General features: G+C 49.4%; 1 long non-coding RNA gene across 1 annotated transcript; it reads right to left on the reverse strand.

Annotated features, from left to right (window-relative positions):
* Positions 1 to 250: 250 nt before the first annotated feature.
* LOC106739957 (uncharacterized) lies at positions 251 to 13,439 on the reverse strand. Its single transcript, XR_002093837.2, has 2 exons — positions 7,552 to 13,439; positions 251 to 5,080 (listed from the first exon to the last, which is right to left on the reverse strand). It is a non-coding gene; the product is annotated as an uncharacterized LOC106739957 (long non-coding RNA).
* Positions 13,440 to 17,966: the final 4,527 nt, after the last annotated feature.

Genomic DNA, 17,966 nt, shown 5'->3' on the forward strand with positions numbered 1-17,966 from the left:
TGGGAAGATCTGTTTCCTATAAAATTATGGTGGCTCTTAAGGCCAAGAGATCATCTGGTCCTGGCTCTGTAGGATTGAAGTCAGCTTCCGTTATTTAGAATCATAGAAAACTGGGGTTGGAAGATGTAAGCGCCGGGTCTGATCCCGGGTTGCTTACGTCGCTCTGCACGCGGGCTGTGGCCAGCAGCCCGGGCAGGCTGGGTCGGAGAGGGCGGGCGCCGAGCTAGAATTAGGCACAGACACGTAATGGTTGATTTTAAGATTATTTTACTTACACCGAGATGGTCGTGGTGTAGGCTGAGAACTTGCTTGAGTTGCGGTTACAACAAAAAACACGAACACGCGTGGAGGTTGCAAGGCTCCACGCAGACAGAACACGACAAACTCCGGATGTCCAGGACAAGCGCGCATTAAACTCGTCATTACGTCCTATAGTAGGCTCCGTTCGAGGACGGGAAGAGGTGGGCGGTGGATCAGGCCGCCAAACTCCTCTGAGCGACACACAGGGTTTCTATTACCCTGCCGCACACACCCAGAGTCCCCACGAGATGGATGCGGAGCCCTCTTCGGCTTGGGCGGAAACTGCTCAAGCCTCTTATACGGCTAGCAGGCCAATCGCTAGTCGCCACGTGTGAATAATTTAGCACTAGCCAATTGCGGGGCACAAATTTGCATACGACGAGCGGGAAATCTTTGCACCATGCATTTCTGTGCTGCAAAGGAAATGCACCCTGCAAAGATCCCTGCAAAGTGGCGGGAAAACTTCTTTGCACGCGGGTTCTCTGCGCAGCAGAACTCCTCCGTACAACGAAGTTGTATACCCACGGGGATAATTCTTAGTGCCGAAGCACACACAAAAAAAATCAGACCTTTGGGTCATGACAGAAGAGACCACAAGAGATTATCTAGTCCAACCCCGTTCTCAAAGCAGGACCATCCCCAAATAGATCATCCCAGCCAAGGCTTTGTCTACCTGGCTCTTAAAAACCTCCAAAAATGGAGATTCCCAAACCTCTCTGGATGACCTGTTCCAGCGTTTTACTACCCTCCTGAGAAAGTTTTTCCTAATATCTAACCTAAACTTCTCTTGCTGCAACTTCAGGCCATTGCTCTTTGTTCTGTCATCTGCCACCACTGAGAACAGTCCAGCTCCATCCTCTTTGGAACTGTCTTTCAGGTAGTTGAAGGCTGCTATTAAATCCCCCCCTCACTCTTCTCTTTTGTAGAGCAAATAAGCCCAGTTCCAGTCTCTCCTGAGAAGTCATGTGCCCCAGCCCCCTAAACATTTTTGTTGCCCTCTGCTGGACTCTCCAATTTCTCTACATCCCTTCTGTAGTGGGAGGCCCAAAACTAGACATAGTATTACAGCTATGGCCTCACCAGTGCTGACCAGAGGGGAACAATCACTGCCCTTGATCTGCTGGAAATGCTGCTACTAATGCAGCCCAGTATGCTGTTAGCTTTCACACAATAAGAGCACATTTCCACTTCTATAGGGCAACTTCGGGTAAACTCAAGAGCATGGAAGCGAATTTCCACCACGTACGTCATACACTGTTTCTTGTATTTTCTGAAGCATCTGGCAGTAGCTACTGTCAGACACATGAGAGCGGACTAGTTGAGTCACAAGACTGACCAATCCCTTTGTGGTCAGGCTCTTCTGTCTACAGCTCAACTAACACCATGTACCCTGTCAGAGGGCACGCTATCTTCCCAGGATATTCACCCACCACGACTCGATAGTATTAATGTAGAATTCGCTCCCAGAGAAGGAAAGCAGCTCTGCTGTCAGGGCTGTCTTTAAATAATAGTCCAAAAATAATGTTATGGCCTGGAGTGGCCCTCACAGGCCTATAACAGGGGCTCCTCCAAACCCTGTACCCCCACCAGAGTCCTCTAGTGTGATTAAGGGCTCCTGCTGTCAAGGCATCACAGACAGGATCTAAACTCAGTACCTTCCAGGTCAACTTCCAGGAATTCTCTGCAGTCCGTCAGTCACAAAATAAAGAAATATGGGCAGAGGTGTCCCTCTCCCCTTGCCTCTATTGCTCTCCAGTGTAGGGTCTCCCCTTTCACCACTCCCTGTATCCTTTCAGGTTCTTCTCCTTATAATCCCAACCTCAGCATTGGCTTCTGGTCTGCAGCTGCAGCTCCTTTGTCCTATATTAAGGCAAAGCACCTGGGATGAACTGGGGTTTCTTCCCCTGAGGGCATAAACTGCCCAGGATGTCCTAGCCCAGCTTTAGTGGTCCTAAATAGGACTTTTGCCCCCAGGGAACTCTGTTTCCCAGGGGGACCTTTAAAGGGGCCAGCCTGCAGCTGTACTGGCCACTGCGCTGCCCTGAGCATCCCTGCAGCCTGAACTTTGTCTTGTCAGCATGGGGGAACTCTGAAAGTAAGGATTTTATCCCTCTCATGCCCCCAGACCTACCTTGGGGCTTCCTTGGAGTGCTGCATCAGGACTGGCTCTCCAGCTGCCCTGCTTCAGCTGCCCCTGCAGTTTGCCCCATCACTAGCGAGGCAGCTTGGCTTCCAGATGCTGAAAGGAAGGGAATGAGCGGGGATTTTCTCCCTCTGACTCCCCCTGCTCCACCCTTAAATATTTAGGAACATAGAAACTGCCATTCTGAACCAATCAACAAAGGGATGCTTTTTCACTTCATTATAGCTAGGCTCCAGGGACACATCCCCGCATGCAGGGACATGCTATTGCCATGGCAAAAATAGCAGTAGCACAAATTCAGCACCTGTGCTGGCCCCAACAGCCATACCTGGGATCCTGGGGGCTTCCTGGGGCAGCATCAGTGGCCAGTCAAGCACTAGGGGCCTGGCCAGCAGCCAGAGCTGCTCTGGCTGGCCATGCTCCCATTCTGAGGCACATGCTGCTGCTGCGTGCGCTGCACTAAAAATTAAAAGAATGGTGAACAGTTGCACCTGTGCTATGCGCAGTTAGTGGTGCTTCAAACTGTTTTGAGACACCGCAAACCACACATGCATGCACATGGGGATGCACCCCCCTGTGTTTTGGTACAACAAAATTTGTTCATAAACATGCATTGTTATGAAGAATATCTTTAAAATATGAAAGTAGTGTACCCTGGACTAGGAATAAGGAAAAGTGGCAGCTCAGAGACGGGGCACCAGTCAGAAGGGTCTCTTGTCTGAAGCATGGGAGGAGGGGAGGAGTTTTTCTTTAAATTGGAAAGATTCCAGTTTTCACTTAAGCTAGTAGGTTTGCTGGTCTCTAGGAAGTAGTGATAATATCCATTAATCTAGATCATAACTGTCTTAAACAGATGTTCACCAGCCAAACAGATGGGGTACTGTTTCACTTTTAACTAAGAATCTTTTTATCCTTCTGGAAATTCGATAGCTGTCCCATGATCATTAAATTTTGATTTTTAAATGGAGCCCCAGTTGTAGAACATCAGCAAGCCTCCATTTTGTCTTTGCATACAGAAAAAGACATGAATTGGCTTCCCTTTTTATAACTTTTTAAGAATGCTTTTAAAATGTGTGTTTTCCCCCCCCCCCATTCAATCAATGTATAAAGGAAAAGAGGTTGTACCTAGCAAAGGCAACTGTTTTCAAAAAAAGTATCTGTAAAGTGACACTCGGAAACATAACAATATAAGTACAGCTCTAAGATATAGTGGTGAGTGATTTTTACAGAATGCTGGAAGCTATCTATAAAGAACCATAGATGGGCTTTCTAAACTAAATAAAGTCTAGATGTAGAAAGGAAGAAAAAATAATTATAATTAGAGGGATGTCAGTGATACTTATGTAAGTCTGAGACTACCAATAAACCGCTACATAAACTACTATTCATATAACTTGTTGAGAACAATGTCAAGATCAGAATGGAAGCGGAATACTAAATATCGAGTGCACCTACACAAGCAGAAAGAGCCTGGATGCTAGTTTCCCTTATCAATAGGGCTATCTAACTGGTGACCTGCGGACTGCACATGGTCCCCAAGGGGTTACGCTACAGCCCCTGGGCTCTCTCCAGTTCTCTAGCTACAGCTGCTGCTGGACTCGCCAGCCTCTCCCTCTCTTCTCCACACCTTTGGCTTCCTGCTCACACCTAAACAGTAGGGTTGTATGAAACGGCACCGTTCCATTTTGCCTTGAGTTTCAACAGTTCGACAGAACCATTTCGTATCAAATTTCATTTCGAGTTGAAACAGCTGTTCTGTTCCGTTCCGTCAAAACAGAAAGGCTGTTTCAAAGCTGTTTCAATGTTTCGCTGGAGATGGGCATCATGCTGGGGTGGGAGTAGCCAGGTGGGCTGCTTCCCTGTTCCCCGCGCTAGATTGCACCCCAGGCAGGAGGCAGCCACAGAGCACAGTGCAGCTGAAGGACCTAAAGGCTAGACTTGGGAACTTCACACAGCACGGGAGCACCAGCACAGTGGGCTGCCCACCGCACAGCAGGGTGGTGCATGTGGTGCAGTTGGGCCCATACCGAGCAGTGTTCAGGGGGTGGTGGCGCTGGATTGCAGAGATGTTTCATGAAACAATCTTAAGTATTTTGCCAGATTAGGACAAGACTGTTTAGCAGCCTGAAGGACTGAGGTCTTATAAATTATAGGTAGACCCAGCTATATCTTTTCCAACTTCAAAAGTCTTGTACTTTTGTCACAGATAGGTCTTCCTGAACTGAGCAATTCTTAGCAACTCTACATAATGTCTGCTGGGATAGTTGGTGTTACTGTTGCTGAAGATATACAGCTGGATAGGCGGTACTTATCTGCTGATTCTGTGCAGACATGGGGAGTGAAAAAGATTGTCTGTTTAAGGCACCAGAGCTTCAATCACATCAGTTAGAAATTAGCTGTGTCACTAGTAGTCCTCTTTTTATATCAGTTAGCAAAGAAAGAGGTTAGTTTTCTGATCTTGAGTAGACTGCAGAGCTCCCATAATATGATTTCCTTGTTTTTCTTCATAATATCCAGATGTTTATCCTTTGTCAGGTTCTCGATATGAGGCAAGATGTGGCTGAGTTCTCCCATTTTCTCCAGGTCCCCTTATCTTCATTTGGACAAATGGAACAAACAGATTTCAGAATGCTATTTCTGCCAGAGACAAAGGAGATGTTTTGTAAAGAGCTGCTGGGCAAAATGGAAACTAACACTTATATGACCCAATAAATAATTGTTTTTGTTATGTAAAATTTAGACTTCCAGGTAGTAAGCAAAATCCTGTTTAATTTGTCTATCTTGGGCAAGGCTTAGAAGACTTGAGTATGTAAGATTCAAGAAAGTATTGTGTTTTTTTCATTACTACACATGTAAAAAATCTATGTATTCCATATGGATCAGGGATTTTAGCAAACCCTTCTGAACTCGGCAGCTGTAGAATTCAGTCATTTAACCAGCAAACACATCAATCCTGCCAGCTACAGAAAACTAGTTTTTCTGGAAATTCAGCCTTGCCAATAATTATTCATTGAACACATTGTAACCTTGGCTTCCTCTTGCTGCCCACCTCTTCCTTCCACAGAGGAAGTTGAACTCTTCTTAACATGAATGTCACCTAACAAAGTGATAAGCCTAAAACCAATGAATTCCATCATATGCTGATAAGTTTCTATAGCTAACTTCTGTCCTTGGGTACAAAAGTTGAGACAAGCCCCATGAAGCCTGGCCCTGGCCCTGCACCTGTCCCTAGCATCCCTCATCCCTTCCTTCCCTGCTTCACTCTATTTTTCCAAACTTAGCTCTTTTTGTATTGCTGGCCCATTGCTTCATACCCAAATCCTTTTAGATTTCTGTTGAAAACCCTCAAAATAGTGAGGGAGAGGTGGGCTGGCACAGTGATTTCCATAAGACATGGGACCTACCAAATGACTAGGGACCTACCAAATTTGTGATTTCATGGATTCTGTGACATCCAGCATTGACCACAAAATCCAGGCAATGCCTGGAAAATGCATGAATCCATAGGGGAAAAAAATACTTACTGAGTCCTGTGGGAGCTTGCCAGGGTAGGGGTGCTGCCTGCTTGAATGGCTGCTGGCAAGATTGACATTCTCCCCTTCCCCCACAACTGATTGGCTGTGAGGGTTGCCTGTCATGTGGCCCTGCCCCTCTCCACCAATTGTCAGTGAGGGGCAGGGCTTCATGATGAACAGCCCTCACAGCCCATCAGTGGTGAGGGACAAGGCCACATGGCAGGCAGCTCCTGCAACCAATCACTGGCAAAGGTAAGAGCCACTGGGCCCCTCGGCCAATCAGAGGCTTGTGGGGGCAACAGGCTCTGTCTACAAAATGGCTGCTCAGGCCTGCATTCTGCCCATGAAATCAGGAGGCAGCCCCCATGAATTGGGTGGGCCCCTACCCATGACATTTCATTGCATACAACCATTAGATCCTAACCCAGCAAACTGGAATAATCCAACACAATCCAGGAATAGTCCAGCAAACTGGAAATTAGGTGGAAGTTTGAAACATGAATAGGAAACATTTTTAGGCGGTATATTATGCTATGATATAATACGAACTTTGATTTAAAAATCATGGGAGCCAACTCCATGGGTGTTCTGGGGCTCAAGCACACACCAAAAAAAAATTTGTGTCCTGAAGCCGGCGGAGCCTCACTTGGGCAGGCAGTGGCTCCTCCCCAAGGTGAGGCAAGGCAGGGATGGAGGCTGGGGCGGGGGGCTGGCATGGGCTCTGCTGGCTCCAGGGAAGTGCTCCACTCCCCGGCCCTGATGCGGGGGAGCGGAGCAGTTCCCCAGAGCTCACACCAGCCCCCGGCTCCAGCCCCTGGCCCCCGGCTCCAGCCCTTGGCCCCTGGCCCCAGCCCTAGCCCTGGGCCCCTGGCTCCAGCCCCCCGGCTCCCAGCTCCAGCCCCCGGCTCCCAGCTCCAGCCCCCGGCTCCTGGCCCCCCAGCTCCAGCCCCTGGCCCCTGGTCCCCGGCCCCAGACTCCAGCCCCTGGCCCCAGCCTCCGGTGCCCAGCCTCTTGGCTCCAGCCCCCAGCCCCAGCCTCCGGTCTCCAGGGCCTAGCCTCTGACCCCCAGTCCTCTTCTTTAAGTGTCCCACACCAGACCGAGGCGGCACGCTCACGGACCGCTGTTCCTTAGAGGGAACACTGGTTGAAGGACTGGGGACTGTTCAGAAGACTCAAGGGGAATTGGAGGCAGCCTATAAGTATATCAGGGGCATACCTCAGGGCTTGGGGGAGCATCTATTCAGCAAGGTTCCCCAGGGGAGGACAAGAAATAATGGACACAGACGGATTGAAGATTACTTCAGACTGGACATAGAGAAAAACTTCTTTACAAGTTGAGTGTGTGTTCAAGGCTCATTATATATTAAGGCTTTGTACTTAAATGTAACTGCAGTTGACAGAATACAAACTGGAATAGAAAAAGGGGAACTTGTACCATAAAATTCTTATTCAGATATTAATCTTGACATTTTTACCTAACTGACATACAACTTTGCATCAGCACAAACACTTCTACAGTGTTTGTGCTGATGCAATACAGCAGAATATTTTTCTGAATGAGTGCTCGCGTTGAATTTTTTGAGACTTACTTACGTGTGTAAAGTTAGTCAGGTAAACTACTGCTTGTGGGTTCATGGTCCATATCTGCATTTCTGAGGAAAGCTAGCTTTTATAGCTGTAATAAAAACATTCCAATTAAAAGGCATACTTTAACCTTTATAAAAGAAAATACAATCAGATGAAGCATTCAAGAGACAGTATGTCTCAGGAGATCTAAGGCAGCTGAAGCAGGAGGTTAGGTGGTTCGAGTGCAAATGGCTCTTGACCTGTATTAAGGCCTGGTTGTGACAAAAATCCTTTGTAAAAGACTATACAATGGTGCAGCAAAGAAGTTTTTCTTCTCTACTGCCTTTGCATCTACAAGCTACTATCTGGTGAAACAGTTCTGGGTGGTCAGCAACCTAGTTAATCTAAGTTGTCTCTTCCCAGAAACCAAGTTATCTGCAGTCTGCTGTGATGAGCTGACCACTTTGCTGACAAAATTGCTATATCTAGCAGAGCTTGGGGACTACCAGTTTAGTTGTAGAGTCAGATCTCAGAGTTGAAGAAACTTGGTCAATGTATATGGATCAGTTTCAGTTGTTGCCCATTGATGCAAAGGATATGGATCATAAATTGAACATGAGCCAGCAGTGTGCTCTTGTTGCAAAAAAAGCCAACAGCATCCTGGTTTTTATTAACAGAAGTATCATCTGCAAATCAAGGGAACTGATTCTTCTGTTCTATTCAGCATGCTGAGGCCTCACCTGGAATGTGTCCAGTTTTGGGCCCCATGTTTCAAGAAGAATATGGACAAATTAGAAAGAGTCTAGCACAAGCCAACAAAAATGATTAGGGGTCTGAAAAGCAAGACTTACAAGGAAAGGCTGAAAGAGCTAAATTTATTTAGTCTAGAGAAGAAAAGACTGAGGGGGGATTTGGTAACAGTCTTCAAATACCTGAAGGATTATTATAGAAAGAATGGAGACAGGCTTTTCTCCATGGCAATAGGGAACAGGGCTAGGAGCAACAGCCTCAAGCTGCAGCAGAGGAAATTTAAGCTGGAAGTTAGGAAGAACTTTCTGACTATAAGGGTAGTCAAGCATTGGAACAGGCTAACTAGAGAAGCTGTGGAATCTCCATGCTTGGAAACTTTCAAAAGCAGGTTAGTTAGACACTTGGATGTTAGTTAGACCTTGCATTAGTCAAGGATGAGCCTTCCTTGAGCAGGGGGCTGGGTTTAGAAGTCCCTGTGAGGTCCCTTCCGGCCCTACTTTCCTCCGGTCCTGCGTGCTTGATGAAATGTAGTCAATCACCTGTGAACTGGACCTGTGACAATCCTAGTTAGTAAAAGCCAGACAGGGGAGAGTGGAGCCATTACTGATGGTGGGTCAAAAGAGATTTGAGGTGCTAGATGTTCTTAAGTCTGCTATCTTCTGCCCCTTCTAAAAAAACCCAACTCTGTGGCATTGCCCTGTTTCTAACATCCCCTTTTTAAATAAGAACATTGACTAGATGCTCACCTGTCAGGTGCAGGTGCCATCAGGCTCCTGAGCTCCTGGCAGTCTGGCTTTTGTCCTAGGTACAGTACAGAGACAGTGCTTGTGATCATGGCTGACAGTTGTCACCTGGAGAACAACAAGGGAAACTCTACCTTGCTCACAGTAGATCTTTCAGCAGCTCTTCATACAACTGACAGTGAGGTGTTGATAATATCTTTATGTAACCTGGTGAGTATTCATGGGACTGATCTTAACTGGTTCCACTCTTTCCTAGCTGGAAGATCCCAGAGGGTGGTCATGGAGTCATCATACCCTTGGGGTAACCATTCCTGTAGGGTCCCCCAAGTTTCCTTCTTGTCATTCAGTGTGTATCTGAGACCACTGGGCAAGATTGTGTGGAGATTTGGAATGAGATGACAGCATAAGGATTATATCCTGCTCTCTCTCTCTCTCTCTGTTTCATCTGACCCAGGCCAGTCTTGGGGATAGGAATACCTATCATTGATGAGGTTCATCCTCCCCTTATCATTCAAGTTCGCAACTCTACCTTGTGAGAAGGCTGCAACCCTTTCTTTCAGATTTGGATCTGAGCACCATCATTCATGTTTTTCGTAACCTTAAAGCTAGACTACTGCAATGCACTCTACATAAGTCTGCCCTTAAGGACCATCCTGAAGCTGCAGCTGATACAGAACGTGGCTGCCCACTTTCTGATTGTGCTCCGGAGTCTGCACTGGCTCATTTTGGGCATCTATATATGTGGTCTGGGGTCAGGGGTTCTATAATTAGAGCAGCTCTGAGAGCCACTCTAATTAAAGTGCTTGCAGTGTCACGTGTATTCAGTGTCCCGTCCCTCAAAATGGCGGCTGGGTTCCTTTAACTAAAGTGTGATCTCCTTCACTATCCACCATAAAGCTGGCAAGACAATCAGCAATGCAGAAGTCCTTGAATTCAGGAAAGCTGACTTTGACAAGCTCAGGAAGCCTGTTGGTGAGGCCCTAAGGGACCACGACCCAAAGGGGAAGGGAGTTCAGGATCAGTGGTTGCTCCTCAAGGGAGCAATCCTGAAAGCACAAGCAATGTCTATCCCATCTCGGAGGAAAGGCAGAAAAAGGGCACAGCAGCCCCCTTGGCTCTGCAGGGAACTTGTGGGCCTCCTGTGTCTAAAAAGAAAGACCTATAAAGGATGGAAGATTGGATCCACCTCAAAGGAGTATTCTGCACTGGTCTAGACCTGTAGGGAGTGAACCAGGAAAGCCAAGGCTGCGACTGAACTCCAACTGGCTACATGTATCAAAGACAATAAAAAGTCCTTTTTTAGCTATGTGGGGAACCGGAGGAAAAGCAAGGGTAACATTGGACCCCTGCTAAACCATATGGGACAACTGACAACCGATGCCCAGAAAAAAGCCAACCTGTTTAATGGGTAATTTGCGTCTCTTTTTCACCAGTCCCAAGGGATGGCCCTGTTCAATATGGTACGGGACAGCCAGGGTGAGAGAGAATTGTTACTGTTCATCAATGTAGACCATGTGAAGGAATACCTTGAGAGGCTGGATGCCTACAAGTCAGCTGGCAAAACAGTTTACACTCCAGGGTACTTAAGGAGCTGGCAGGAACCATAGCTCAGCCACTGGCACAGATCTTCGAGAACTTGCGGCACTCAGGTGAAGTTCCCGAAGATTGGAAGAAGGCCAACGTGGTGCCGATCTTCAAGAAAGGGAGGAAAGTAGATCTGGGGAACTATGGACCTATCAGCTTGACCTCTATCCCAGGAAAGATGTTGGAAAACATTATCAAAGAGACCATCCTTGACAAACTGGCTGATGGCAACATCCTGAGGGATAGCCAGTACAGGTTTGTTGTGGGTAGGTCTTACCTGACCAATCTCATCTCCTTCTATGACCAGGTGACATATCACCTGGACAAGGGAGAAGAGATTGACGTCATATATCTTGATTTTTAAAAAGCCTTTGATCTGGTATCCCATGATCATCTCATGGAAAAACTGGCCAACTGCAGCCTCGGCTACATTACAGTCTGATGGATGGAGAATTGGCTCCGAGGTCGGACCCAGAGAGTGGTAGTTGAAGGATGTAAATCATCGTGGTGCACCATGACCAGTGGGGTCCCCCAAGGCTCTGTCCTTAGGCCTATATGCTTTAACATCTTTATCAATGATGTGGACATTGGCATCAGAAGCGGACTGGCCAAGTTCGCTGATGACACCAAACTTTGGGGTAAAGCGTCCACACCTGAGGAGAGGATGGTGATCCAGGCCGACCTAGACAGACCCAGAAAATGGATGGACGAAAACTTGATGGCATTCAACACCAAAAAATGCAAAGTACTCCCCCTTGGGGAAAAAAAAACCCACAGCACGCTTATAGGCTTGGCGATGCTACGCTTGCTAGAACCATGGCCGAAAGGAACTTGGGGGGTCATGACTGACCACAAGATGAATATGAGCCACCAATGCGATGTTGCAGCTGGTAAAGTGAGCAAAACTCTGGCTTGCATCCATAGACGCTTCTCAGGCAAATCCCAGGCTGTCATCCTCCTGCTGTACTTGGCCTTGGTGAGGCCGCAGCTAGAGTACTGCATCCAATTCTGGGCTCCACAATTTTAAAAGGATGTGGAGAAGCTTGAGAGAGTCCAGAGGAGAGCCATGCACATGATCAGAGGTTAGAAGAACAGGCCTTATGATGAGAGGCTGAGAGCCAAGGGACTCTTCAGCCTGGAAAAGCACAGGCTCAGGGGGGACCTGGTGGCAGCCTATAAGTATATAAGGGATGTGCATCAGGATCTGGGGGAACGCCTGTTCACCAGAGCACTCCAAGAGATGACAAGGTCAAATGGTCACAAACTCCTCCAAGACCATTTCAGGCTGGACATAAGAAAGAACTTCTTTACTGTCCAAGCCCCCAAGGCCTGGAACAGATTGCCTCCAGAGGTAGGCCACCTACTCTGGACTCCTTTAAGAGACATTTGGATGTTTATCTTGCTGGGATCCTTTGACTTCCTTCCCCTAGGGCAGGGGGCTGGACTTGATGATCTTCTGAGGTTCCTTCCAGCCCTAATGTCTATGAAATCTATGAACTTTAGTTAAAGCACCCCCACCACCATTTTGAAATGCAGGGACACTGAATACATGCGACACAGAGGCTGCTGAAGAGCACTAATCAGCACACTTCAGCAGACTTGCAGCAGATTCAATAGAGTCTGCTGCAATGCACGATAATTAGCATGCATCAGAGCAGAGTTCCGTCACATGTATATGTACCCATAGGGTCTAAACTGGCTTTTCAGGAATAATTCAAAGAGCTGGCTTCAGAGGCAGACCCAAGACACCCTGACCCCCTCCTGCAATGGGACAGGCAGAATGCACTGTGGGAGCAGCCGCTGAAACTTTTTTTTTAAATCCCCACATCAAATAAGAATCCCTCCTCCCTGCTCTTGTCACCCTTGTTCTTCCACTTCTTGTTCAGCAGCATGTCTACTCCCCTCCATTCCCCTCCTCCTTCACCTATTGCTGCTGCTGTCCCTGGTAGACCCAGGGGTGGAGGAAGCTCCAAAGCCACTCTTGCCCTACTGTAACTGGACTGTGTGGGAAGTCAGGCTTTACTGGGTACAGTGGCAGCAGCACCAGCAGGTGCAGGCATGTTCCCTGTCCCTGAGCCTGGTCCTGGGCTTGCAAGGAACACTTCAGGCACAAAGGGAACCAGCAGCGGGAAGGAGAGGAGGCAGCACACGTGTGTCCCGCACGCACGTGTGCCCTTCTTACCAACCAACTGACCGGAGGCGGCGGCGGCAGCAGCAACAACAGAGGAATCAGCAGCGGGGGCAGCAGTAGCTGATCCCCCGAAGGTAAGTGGGGCGGAGGGACCCGGCGCAGCTGAGCCGGATCCGGAGGGGAAGCCCCCCGGGTCCCATATAGCTGAGCCGGTAGGGAGCCGCGCGGCGCGAACAGAGCGCGCAAACAGGCGCGCTCTGTAAGAGCACGCCGGCGTTTGCGTGGGCGTTCGCGCCGGAGGGCGGGCAAGGAGGGCCAGGAGTGGGACTTCTGTAGGGGTAGGGAGTAGACACCGCGCAGGTCTACAAACAGCAGCTTGTAGAATGGTGTCTACGAGGAGTACTGCTAGGGCCTCTGTCCAGGGGGACAAGGCTACCCGGGGCAGGTCTGAGGCCTCCACCCAGACCGAGCCCATGGGGGAGCTGGTGTCCCCCTACCTCCTGGCCTGTGGGGTATCCCCAGCAGGGCCGGGGGGAGCAGAGATTGGGGGCCCCCACACCTGTCCAGCAGGTGCCCGTCTTAGGGCCCTGGAGGCGCAGGTGAGGGAGCTCCGGGAGGAGGTTAGCAGGCTGAGGGGGATCAGGGAGGCGGAGGATGAAATTGACAGTTATTTCCTTTCCTTGCAGGCCCAGGCACCAAAGGAAGAAGCACCCCGGGGAATACCCTCCACAGCAGAGTGGCAGACGGTCACAGCCAGGACCGGAGCGGCACGCAGTGAACCGGTACCAGCTTCTCCAGTCCGACTGGTGAACAGGTACGAGGCCCTGGCGACCCTGCAGGAGATGGAAGGGGAGGAGGACACCCTTGGGCAAGAAGAAACACCACGTTCTTCACACCCCAAACAGATCAAGAGATCCACGATGACCCAGAGGAGGAGGCGACGAGTGCTCGTCATAGGAGACTCCATCCTGAGAGGTACGGAAGGACCCATCTGTCGCCAGGACCCCTCGGCACGAGAGGTATGCTGCCTCCCTGGAGCAAAGATTCGGGATGTGACGGAGGTAATCCAGGCCAGGATCAAGCCCACCGATTATTACCCCATGGTCCTAGTCCATGTGGGTACTAATGATGCGGCCAGGAGAACCCCCGATCACTTGATGGCGGACTACTGTGCTCTGGGCGGCGTGCTGAAGGAGTTCGGTGCCCAGGTGGTTTTCTCTTCCATCCTACCAGTGACCGGACGAGGAAGACGGCAGGAGAACTGCATCAGAGAGACCAACTGGCGGCTTCGGCAGTGGTGTCTCGAGGCAGGCTTCGGCTTCCTGGACCATGACCCGCACATCACGACGAGGGACATGCTCAGCTGGGATGGGCTTCACCTGTCCCCCAAAGGTAAGCGTGTGTTTTCTTCTAGGTTGGCGGATCTCCTCCGGCGGGCTTTAAACTAGGCTCGTCGGGGGGAGGGGAGTACGAGGGCAGGGGAAGCTGTGGACCACCAAACCATGTGGCACCCACAAGGACAGCCCAGCCTGAAGAAGGAGAACATTGGGAACCTGAAAGCCATGGGGAGGCCAGCACAACAGAACAGGTAAGGAACAAGAAGGTAAGAAACAATGGGCCCCATGGGACTGGGAGCAGGGGGGCAGCAAAGGCGCCAGTCGCAGGGCTCAAGTGCCTATATACTAATGCTAGGAGCATGGGGAACAAGCAGGATGAACTAGCGCTCCTGCTTGCACTAAACACCTATGACTTAGTGGGGCTAACAGAGACCTGGTGGGATTCATCCCATGACTGGGCGGTACATATTGAGGGCTATAGATTGTACAGAAAGGACAGGTCGGGGAAGAAAGGGGGGGGGTTGCACTTTATGTCAGTGAGCAATATACATCAACCCTCATCAAGACAGAATCCGAGGCTGAGGAAGTAGAAGGATTGTGGGTTAGGCTACATGGGGGGCAAGGAGAAAGGGATTTGGTGGTAGGGGTCTGTTACAGACCCCCACACCAAGGGGAAGAAATAGATGCGGGGCTCCTGAGGCAACTCTCGGAGACCATAAAAGCTAAAGAGGCGGTAGTCATGGGGGACCTAAACTACCCGGACATCTGCTGGGAGACGCAGACAGCAAGGTCCCATCGCTCACGCAGGTTTCTAACTTGTGTACAGGACCTCCACCTGACACAGGAGGTGCATGGTCCCACTAGGGGGAATGCCATACTGGATCTGGTATTGGCAACGGGAGATGACATGATAGGGGACCTCCAGATCGGTAGCCATTTGGGAGACAGTGATCACCTTATGATAGAATTCAACATAAGACGGCGAGTGGGTAAGGTAACTAGTAGGGTAAAAGTGCTAGACTTTAGGAAAGCTGATCTCATTGCACTCAGGCGATTAGTCAAGGAAGCACTGCAGAGTAGGAGTTTTGATGGGATGGGTGCCCAAGAAGGGTGGCTGTGCCTAAAGGAAACGATCCTTTGGGCACAAAGCAAGACGATCCCCGAGCGAGGCAAAAGAGGGAAAGGGGCCAGGAGGCTTCCATGGCTGACCAGAGAAATCCAGGGCAGCCTAAGGGCCAAAAGGGGAGCACATAAAAAGTGGAAACAGGGTGAGATCACTAAAGATGAATATACCTCCTCTGCTCGTGCTTGTAGGGAGGCAGTTAGGCGGGCCAAAGCTACCATGGAGCTGAGGATGGCAACCCAAGTAAAGGACAACAAGAAATTGTTTTTTAGATACATAGGGAGTAAAAGGAAGGCCCAGGGAGGAATAGGACCCCTGCTAAATGGGCAGAAGCAATTGGTGACAGATAGAGGGGACAAGGCTGAACTCCTCAACGAGTTCTTTGCCTCAGTGTTCCTAAGCGAGGGGCACGACAAGTCTCTCACTGGGGTTGTAGAGAGGCAGCAGCAAGGCGCCAGACTTCCATGCGTAGATCCTGAGGTGGTGCAGAGTCACTTGGAAGAACTGGATGCCTTTAAGTCGGCAGGCCCGGATGGGCTCCATCCGAGGGTGCTGAAGGCACTGGCCGACGTCATTGCAGAGCCACTGGCGGGAATATTCGAATGCTCGTGGCGCACGGGCCAAGTCCCGGAGGACTGGAAAAGGGCTAACATGGTCCCCATTTTCAAAAAGGGGAGGAAGGAGGACCCGGGCAACTATAGGCCGGTCAGTCTCACCTCCATCCTTGGTAAATTATTTGAAAAAATTATCAAGGCTCACATTTGTGAGAGCCCGGCAGGACAAATTATGCTGAGGGGAAACCAGCATGGGTTTGTGGCGGGCAGATCGTGCCTGACCAACCTAGTCTCTTTCTATGACCAGGTTACGAAACGCCTGGACACAGGAGGAGGGGTGGATGTCGTATACCTGGACTTCAGGAAGGCCTTGATACGGTATCCCACCCCATACTGGTGAACAAATTAAGAGGCTGTGATGTGGATGACTGCACAGTCCCGTGGGTGGCGAGTTGGCTAGAGGGTCACACCCAAAGAGTCGTGGTAGATGGGTCGGTCTCGACCTGGAAGGGTGTGGGCAGTGGGGTCCCGCAGGGTTCGGTCCTTGGACTGATACTCTTTAATGTCTTCATCAGCGACTTGGACGTGGGAGTGAAATGTACTCTGTCCAAGTTTGCAGATGACACAAAGCTATGGGGAGAAGTGGACACGCCGGAGGGCAGGGAACAGCTGCAGGCAGACCTGGATAGGCTGGACAAGTGGGCAGAAAACAACAGGATGCAGTTCAACAAGGAGAAATGCAAAGTGCTGCACCTAGGGAGGAAAAATGTCCAGCACACCTACAGCCTAGGGAATGACCTGCTGGGTGGCACAGAGGTGGAAAGGGATCTTGGAGTCCTAGTGGACTCCAAGTTGAACATGAGCCGGCAGTGTGACGAAGCCATCAGAAAAGCCAATGGCACTTTATCGTGCATCAGCAGATGCATGACAAATAGGTCCAGGGAGGTGATACTTCCCCTCTATAGGGCGTTGGTCAGACCGCAGTTGGAGTACTGCGTGCAATTCTGGGCGCCACACTTCAAGAAGGATGCGGATAACCTGGAGAGGGTACAGCGAAGGGCAACTCGTATGGTCAAGGGCCTGCAGACCAAGCCCTACGAGGAGAGACTAGAGAAACTGGACCTTTTCAGCCTCCGCAAGAGAAGGTTGAGAGGCGACCTTGTGGCTGCCTATAAGTTCATCACGGGGGCACAGAAGGAAATTGGTGAGGATTTATTCACCAAGGCGCCCCCGGGGGTTACAAGAAACAATGGCCACAAGCTAGCAGAGAGCAGATTTAGACTGGACATTAGGAAGAACTTCTTCACAGTTCGAGTGGCCAAGGTCTGGAACGGGCTCCCAAGGGAGGTGGTGCTCTCCCCTACCCTGGGGGTCTTCAAAAGGAGGTTAGACGAGTATCTAGCTGGGGTCATTTAGACCCAGCACTCTTTCCTGCTTATGCAGGGGGTCGGACTTGATGATCTATTGAGGTCCCTTCCGACCCTAACATCTATGAATCTATGAAAGAACCTTCCCACATTGCCACTGCCACTGTCCCCAGTTGAGCCTGGCTCCCTGCACAGTCTAGCTAGAGCAGGGCAGGAAAAAAGTTCTGAAACTCCCCCTGCCCTTGTGTTAGCTGGGGGCAGTGGGGATAGCAGCAGTGGTGAGCAGGGCAGAGGAAGGAATTTGTACCTGGTTTGGGGATATAAAAAAAGTCTCTAATAAATACAATTATACTGACAAAGCAGAGTGTGGAGCTAGGGAATTGTAGGATCAAGAGTTGTTGCAGTTGCCAAACATGTTAAAGAATGTCTAGGTTTCAGGGAAGCTGGAAAATGAATTAAAGATTGATATTGTTAAACAAGCAAAATGATCTCCTTTCTGTCAAACAGGGAAGGAGTTGTACCTGCTTAAAAAACTATCAGAAACAGCATTCTTCTTGTTTATTGGTCTGTCATCTGCTCATGGCAAGACACCACCAGTTTAACACATGCAATGATTGTCAATTTTTTTAGAAATATTTCAACATGTCAGCTATATCCCATCCCCTAAAGCAATACTTGGATGACATTTCTTCTTATGTGTGGTTCCATACATGATATCCACAAAAATTTTCATATTGGAGTTCCCCTGACAGAAAAGGAGTTTATGGTTTGGCAGGACTACATCTGACAGAATTAGGATTTCTACAAAGGTAGGTGATGATTTAATTTGCTACAGTCTTTTGTGGTTTAATTA

Source organism: Alligator mississippiensis, chromosome 3 (assembly GCF_030867095.1).
Source record: "Alligator mississippiensis isolate rAllMis1 chromosome 3, rAllMis1, whole genome shotgun sequence".
In the NCBI taxonomy this organism is placed as follows: Eukaryota; Metazoa; Chordata; order Crocodylia; family Alligatoridae; genus Alligator; species Alligator mississippiensis.